The sequence below is a fragment of the Girardinichthys multiradiatus genome, chromosome 21 (genome assembly GCF_021462225.1).
Source record: "Girardinichthys multiradiatus isolate DD_20200921_A chromosome 21, DD_fGirMul_XY1, whole genome shotgun sequence".
In the NCBI taxonomy this organism is placed as follows: domain Eukaryota; kingdom Metazoa; phylum Chordata; class Actinopteri; order Cyprinodontiformes; family Goodeidae; genus Girardinichthys; species Girardinichthys multiradiatus.
Window position 1 is genome coordinate 10,138,507 of NC_061813.1, and position 6,501 is coordinate 10,145,007.

Genomic DNA, 6,501 nt, shown 5'->3' on the forward strand with positions numbered 1-6,501 from the left:
ACCATAAATAGTCATGCCACAACTGATTACTCCTGATGCAGCCCCTCATTGACTTCCATTATAAAGCTGTCACATTATGGGTCCATGACTCAGAGGTTCTGAGGTTCTCAGCTGTGGGCTCCTTTGGGGTTTATCCAGGGTAGTTATTCCAAGGATGTGACTAAGCAGCAGGAGACATCTGAAGGGTTCAGCCTCTGTGTAATTATTGTTTATTTGTGCTTATTTTCATTTAACGGGGGAAGTTGACTTTTACTAAGAGTTTGTGCAAACATGCTATGAATGGCCCAGTCATGTAATCAGGTTAATTAAGGTCAAGAAGGGTTTATTTGCTCAGGTTTTCCACAATATTCTAGGTTGGACTTCTGGGCTGAGATGAACTTCTGTTACCTCCTCTGACCTTATCACTGTTATCCAAACCTGTGGCTCAGCACCGACCTGCTGCAGCATCTCCTCAGTCTTCATCCAGCCTCTCCAAAGCCTCCACCACTCCTCCCTACACTTCTGCCTCTGTCTGCTGCCTGTCGCCCTCTGTGGGTGAATAAAACCATTCAACAGGTAGGAGACCAACATTAATCATGATGTTCCAACTCCAAAGGGATCTGCGACAGAGACTCTGCAGGCAATCCCTCCTCACAGCTCTGCTTCATCTCAGACTGGACTTCAGGAATTATACTGGCATCTGCTTTCTTTGCTATCCATTCAGTGGCTGCTGGGGTTGGACAAGTAAAGAGTTTTGAAGCCTGGTACCAGAGTTATTATGTCAGAGAGACTGGATATCAGCTGAGAAGCTTTGCAGAGATCCAATATGCTCTGCAGCTTCATACGTTCCAACAGGATCTCTTTTCCAAATCCTCTTCTAATGGATAACAAACAGACTTCTATGTGACACTCAAGTTAAAAATAAATGCATCAGTAAAAATGAACCAAAATAACAGTTTAACAGTTTGATCTCTGGTTTGAAGAGGCACAGAACCAGTTTTCTGCAGAGTTTCATCAATCTTCATGCAGAGCAGAGTTACTTTTCTGTTCTCTGAACTGTCCCATCTGTTCACCTTGGTATTTTGTTCTCATTGTAAAAGAACTTGTTGACCCAGAGGAACATTGTTTCATTCACAGTAATGTTGGGAAAACTTTCTGTCCAAATTTGTATTTGCTGTTACCCAGGATGTTAGAAGGAGAATTTATACCTCAGTGGTTATTTAATTTACAATAAATATTACACTTTAATATTATAGTATAATATTAATGCAAGACTATAGTAATAAGCTGGAGGGCGTGGGGTTTAATAAGTGGGTTCTTCTTCATGCTCCTCTTCAAACATGTCAAAGAATCAAATTTAAGCAGAGTTTTGTTTTCTGTAACTTGTTCAAATATTTCTGTTATGATTTCAATGTGTTTGAAAGAAACTCATCATGATCTGTTGGACCTTAGTTTGCTTTAGTTACTTTGGTTCTGTGTTTTTAGCTTCCTGAGTTTTATTTCTGTACATTCTTGTGATTTCTGTTTTGTTCTCAGTCTGTTTCTGTCTAGTTATTGTTTCTCTTTTGTCTTTATTCAGTCATTCTCCATATCCAGCCTCCCTCAGCAGCCTCTAGCCTCCTGCCTGTCAGCTGCTCCTATTCAGTGATCAGTCTCACCTGTTCCTTGTTTCAGGAATCAATCTCCCAGCATAAAATCCTCCTTATTCCCTCAGTCTAGTCAGATCCTCCTGTTGTGCACCTTGTTCTATGCCAGCCATCATTCCTTCACAGGAAACTGATGATAAAACTAAAGTAACTAAACTGAACTGATTATTGAATAGTTTTCTATCCACAATAGTTAATTTAGAGGTGAACTTGTTAGGCCATTACCGTCCAGATGATGTTTCAGCTTCTGTCTGTAACCACAATCTCTCATTAAGGATGATGTTTTTCCTCCAGACTTGGACTTCATTGCTCCATGTAAACCAGGCTAGAATGACATGCTGCCTCCCACAGACTGCTTGTAAAGCCACAGACTGATTTGTTGGATAGTTTGACAACTTTGGAAAATGTGGCTGAAGAGAAAATTAGCATGTTGTATAAATGACCCAGTTCCAGCTTTCAAGGGAATCTTTCAGCATCTGGGACACCAATCAGTGACCTGAATAATGTTTTCTCTGTACATGTCTACTGAAAGTAATCAGGAGTCAAACTCAGAGCTGTCAGAAGTTACTGGGACTGATCTCTAAAATTACAGAGAGGAAGAACTGAAACTTGGAACAGCCAATACTGTCTGACCCCCTGACCTCTGTTGTATCTCTAAATAAGGCTTTCTAAGAACACATAAATGGTGACTAAAGAGACGTTCCTTCAGTCTACATGGAGGTGATGGATGTATCTGTCAGCTAGCATGCTTCCACTCTGAACTCAACGCTCTGATCTTCCTGCAACTGAAGGAACAAATCAGTGTTTTTATGCAGCCAGAAGTCCTCACTCATGTTAGAATAACAAAGACTTGGTCATTTTTTATGGCCAGTGTGAAAACTGAAGAGAAACCTTCAGATATTTGTGTGTCATCACCTCTGAGGTTCTGCTTGTGCTATCTTTGCCTGTTGAGTCTTCAGCTGTTTTTGGTAGCAAAGCTCTGAGGTATTTGGGAGTGCTCGGGCAGACTGACAGAGAGCAGCGAGCTAGACTGGATCACTGCTTATTTCTGCAAATTTCTACATTTATTAATGTCACATTTAAAGTGCCAATAACACCCTGGAGTTGAGAAGTCACTCAGAAGAAAAGGCCAAATCACAGAGAAACTAAATGAAACCAGATCAGAAAAATCCTCTCCTGAACTTTGTCTAATTGACCACTTTTTGAAATGTTCCTGCTAATTCTGTGAAGTTTAAAGGTCACATAGAACCTGCTGCCAACAAAAAGCTGCAAAGTGAGCTTCATCACATCGCATTGCAAATGTTGGGAGTACATGGGCAGTACAAATCTAGAAGACAGCGTTCCACTTCCCTAACGTAATCATCAATGTTTGATTCTGCCTTATTAGGGTCAAAACGCTCTATGTCTTTAGCAAGGGACTCAAGCTGGCAGGTGCGCAATCCCCTCTCAGGGATTGGTCCCGGCCCATCTGAGTCATCATCGGAGAGTTCACTCCGGCTGTACTCAGAGGGTATCGGTGCATCACGCCTCATCCTCGGAGGAGGCAGTGGAGGCTGCTCCCGGTATAACTGTGGGCCCTGTGCTTCCCGGACTCGGGTCCTGGGCAGCGGTTGAGGGCGGTAGGAGCCACCTGAATCCCAGGGGCGGCACTCCTGTCGCCGTGGCGGAGGTGAGGGATCGTAGAGGACCGTACTGCGAGTCACGTTTGATGGCTGCTCGCATCTGAACCGTCAAATATTTACACCTGCTGGGTCCCCAGCTAGGTACCGTTCATGGCTGCTGATTGCAGTGGGGTGGGGCACCGCACCACTGAACCTATTCTGACTACTTACCCCCGTTCTTACCTCGGTGGATGTCTGGGGAACCCCATGAGCCTGGAAAGGTAATCTCTGGAGAGCAGCTTCTACATCCTCCAGATCTGACCTGCAGTTTCTCTCAGGGTTTCGCAGGTGTGGCTCACCTCCAAAGGTTTCAACCTGTGAGGTGGGTTTCGGTTCGTCCCCCCATTTTTCCAGGGGGGGCGGGGTGGCATGGTGTTAGATAAATGTACATACATTATTCAGTTTTCATTCTACATTACTCATTTACTATCTAGATGTGCTGTTTATATTACTGATTGAGAATGGTTGTTATCTCCTTATATGCATAGAGGAATATGATGTTGCAACATGAGCACAGGATGTGAGAACAGTCTGTTTTCACATAAAGATAAACTCCCTCAGCAGTTGAAATCTCATGTAACTAGGGCGTTCCTTTTCTAATAAAAGCATGAAGAGCGGAGACTGTCTTCAGAGTGTGTTTGGAGGATTGTAACTGAGACAGTCTCCGGGACACTCTCCTTGCAAGTTAAAACAAACTAACTTCTCTGTGTCTTTCTTTGTGCAGATGTTGTAATGAGTGTTGGGGTTTAAACCTAACATTTAAATGGTCCTTCGAGAGCCGGATTCCAAGATACCTGACGATCCCAGCGGGTGAGAGAGATCCACGTAAAACTCCGTGGCCACGGTAAAAATACCTTTTCCGGGACTGGTTCTCCCTGGCAAGCTGGAATCCAAGGGTTGACGGAACTCCAAAGACGCAGAGAAGTGTGAGTAAATCTTATGATTAAAAGAGGGATGAATGACAAAAGAATAAAATAGTAAAACCCTGACAATTCTAGACACTATCAGGTACAAGAGAAGAATACAGTTAAATTCCGCAGGAGGGTAGACTCCCTTAGTTGAAATAGACTAATTAAATTCTACGTTAAGGACGGCGGAGTCCTCTGTTAGGAAACTAATAAAAGGAGCGAGTGAGTGTGAGAGTGGAAAAATAGCCACCACTAGGTGACTGTTTTTCATATAAATTAAACAAGGAACAAATGGTGAGCCGTTGCGGATGCATGTAGGCAAGAAAATTCCACCTTAACGGGTTGAAGTGAATTTTACCACAACAGGTTAGTTGATCACCATCTTGTTTAAAAAGTATTTCCAGTATTTAGAACACACCAGGTGTTAAAACCATACTGGAACTAAAAGTCGCCTAAAAATGGGTAAGGGACAAAGTAAAGAAAAACAAAAGTTACTTGATAATTTATCATGCAAAGATTGGAAAGTAGTAGAAAAGGAAGAACCAACAGCTGTGGAACCATTATGTTACTGGGTAAAACATTATAACTTTAATGGAAAGTTATCCACGGCTGCCTTAAAAGACTTACAAGGTAAAATAGCTAACAAATGTAAACAAAATGAAAAACAAATGAAAAGAGAAGGTTATGCACAGACAACGGTATGGTGTAAAATAGCAAAACAACGAGAGGAAGGTAAAAGAGTGGCGCGACAAAGAAGGGAAGAAAAGAAAAAAGAGGAGAAAGAAAAACAGGCAGGTAAAGAAAAAGAAAAAGGAATAATGTTTCACCGAAAGGAAGATGATGAATATTCAGGTCCTTATGCAGCCTTACAGCAACAATTAGCCCAACAAGATGAAGAGGCGGCTGGGGAAGATGAAATAACTGAGCCTACGGCTCCCCCTGCCGCCCCATTTCCCGAAAATCCACCTAAATATACATCAAAAGATATAGGAAGTAAGCCTAAATTACAGAAACACGGCGCAGTAGGAAGCTGGTCAACAACCCTATCTGGGGACTTTAATAATGTGTTAAGCCCTCCCAGGGAACCTCAAAAGTTACTAAGTTTTGAGGAAGAGGGACTTGAAGTACAGACTTTCCCTCTGATAGAACTTCCAAATCCACGATCAGGAAAGGATGATCCGGCTGTAATAAGGGTATATCGAACATGGACACAAGATGATATTAAAAAGGCAGTAGAGGGCATTCCCCACCCTAGAGAAGATGTTGAGGAATGTTTGAAACAAATGGAAGACCTCAGACGTTCTTATCACCTGAACGGAGCAGAAGTACAACAAGTGTGGATGTGCAAGTTAGGCCCTGACTGGTTTCATGTTAAAGGAACTTATACGCCTACTCAAGCAGATGGTACCAACCGAGTTGCTGACAGTAATGATCTGACAGAACATGTGAACCCCCTATTGGAAAGAATTAAAGCTAAATATAAAAAGAGAGCAAATTACACTGAAATAGGAAGGTGCCGACAGAAACCAGATGAACCATTTGATGAATATAGAGCAAGAATGGGAACGGTGTTCAAGGTTCACAGTGGTCTAGAATCAAGTGAAGATGCAAACAGTGCCTTCCAACAACAGTTAAAAAATGCACTCCATTAAGGTTCGTCACCTGAAATAGATGGCTGGGTAAACCGCCATTACATAGGAATGAGTGGAGGCTCATTACAGGATTACATCAACCATGCCCTGCATGCAGAAAAAGTTATAAAAAGTAAAAAGACCAAACAAAAAGACACAGTGTTCTACCACGAGGAAGAGACAGCCTGTTTTGATAATGCAGTTTATTATCAACAAACACGAGGCAGGGGGCGTGGTAGAGGTCGAGGAAGAGGTAGAGGCAGAGGACATTTTGGAGCACAAAATCCAAGAGCATGCTGGTCCTGTGGAAAAGAGGGACATATGGCTAGAGACTGCCAAAGTAGCTCTGCCCAACAAAACTATAGTGCGTGACTAGCACCAGAGCCGCAGGGGAAACTGAGCAGACAACCCCTTGGTGAAATGACAGAAAGGGTACTTTTGACTGAGGAGGGAGAAAATATATTAAATCTGGAAGAACTGTTCTATGTAGAAAAAATTAGACCAGAAATAACATTGATAGTGCAAGGCACACCTATCACGTTCCTTTGTGATTCTGGAGCATGTAGAACCACCCTCAGAGAGCCACTACCACATGCAAAGCCTAGTGGAAATTATGCTGTGGTCAGAGCAGCCCAAGGAGTGACAAAAAGGGTTACTGAGACTGAACCCATATGGC